At 45.3% G+C, this 1,568-nt stretch overlaps 1 protein-coding gene across 1 annotated transcript in view; it reads left to right on the top strand.

Moving 5' to 3' along the window:
- The first annotated feature begins 770 nt into the window (after window positions 1-770).
- The window catches only part of KCNE3 (potassium voltage-gated channel subfamily E regulatory subunit 3), an 11,861-nt gene continuing 11,063 nt past the window's right edge, over window positions 771-1,568 (top strand). Inside the window, exon 1 of the mRNA XM_008063996.2 lies at window positions 771-786. The gene's annotated coding sequence lies outside the window, so the exon portion shown is untranslated. The remainder of the gene's footprint in view (window positions 787-1,568) is intronic.

The raw sequence follows: 1,568 nt of genomic DNA, 5'->3' as shown, positions 1-1,568 counted from the left end.
AATGCCTCATAACCTTCTCTTTCGTGACCATCATTCATCTATTCTTTTACTCAATACATTTTTACTAAGGTCTACTCTGTGCTAGGTTTGGTGCTGGGATGGCTAATACCCTCCAGGAGTTTATATTCTCTGTGTGGCATCAACCAATAAAGTAGATAGTGAAGCAGGATGGTAAGGAAAGCACAAGGGGCTGTAGGAGCACAGAGAAAGGCTTCTGTATCGGTCAGGTCCCTGCAGGAAGCAGATGGCCACCTCCCATCAGTAATTTGAGAGGCTCTGTTCAGAGGTGGGCAGTAAGTGGGCAAACCACAAAGGGTTGTGAAGTACTCTGGGGCTCAAAACATCCAGGCATTACTACCGCCCCTAGACCCAAAAGGGAAAGAGAAAGGGGTGGTTACTGGAATCCAGAATCAGGGAGAGCTCTGAGGGAACTGCAAGCCTCAGTCAAGGATGCAGCAAGAACAACAAAAGATTAAAGAATCATAATAAGTGAAATATATCAAAAATCATCTGGTTAAGTGTTGTGGAAAAATAAGGCAGGGAAGGAGGTTAAGGAGGCACAAGAAGGAAGGGATCTAAATTTATGAACTGGGTGGTCAGAGAAAGCCTCACCAAGAAGGTGTCATTTAAGCAAAGACTTGAAGGAAGCATATCTCCAGGTGAGTCTTACCCTCCTCCCTTCAGTCAGCTCATCTTACCCTCAGCCTCCACGCTACCCTCCCACCCTCCCAATCCCAAGATCAGGGCCTTATCGCCAACATCTTTGGATTAGGGAGCTCCTTGAAAGTCCCTCTCAGACTCTGGGCTCCCCAGGGACAGGAACTCGGTTACCTCCTTCCCTTCCTCATCTAATAACAGTAGAAGCTGCCATTTCTTAAGCATATGGCTCATGCTAGGTCCAGATCTAGGCATGTTATACACATTAGGTCATCTAAGCCTCATAACAAGCCTAGAGTGGAAAAGAGGCAGCTCAGTCCACTTTCCAGGGGCCCCTTGGCCAGCTGCCTTCCCTGACGGGGTTCCTGCCTCATCCTCCCCCCAGAGAAGGGGAAATAGAGGATAGTCCTTAAGTTCTTGAAGAACTGAAAAAGGGAACAAGGGGTAGGCTTATATTTTATGTCTCCAATGGGTGGAAGAACCAAGGGGTAGAAGTTGACAGTAGACAGTTATTGTCAAAATGTGGGAAAATCCTAACAATCAGAGCTGGCCGACTGCCTTGGAGGCAGTGAGCTCCTCATCACTAGAGGAGAGCAGGAGAGGCTGGACAGCTTCATGCCAAAATGAAATAAGGTTCATGGGGGTGGGGAGGGAAAAAAAAAAGAAATAAGATTCATTAGGTTCATGAGGGAATTGACTAGGAAACTCTTGAGAGTCCTTCCAATTTAGGTTCTCGCCCTAAAGGATTCTAGAACTCTAAGATAGTATGATTCTAAGACTTTGATTCTAAGATCTTATTAGAACAACCAACAATCCCTGTCTTCTAAGAACTTAGTCTAGCAGAGGAGCTGGGAGAATAGCTACTGTCAATACCTGGAATACATAGTTCTTTTTTTTTTTTTTTTTTTTGA

This window comes from Carlito syrichta, unplaced genomic scaffold, assembly GCF_000164805.1.
Source record: "Carlito syrichta isolate Samal-C Ts95f unplaced genomic scaffold, Tarsius_syrichta-2.0.1 Scaffold307176, whole genome shotgun sequence".
Lineage (NCBI taxonomy): Eukaryota > Metazoa > Chordata > Mammalia > Primates > Tarsiidae > Carlito > Carlito syrichta.
Note: the sequence above shows the minus strand (reverse complement) of the source record. Positions and strands in the feature narration are given on the sequence as shown.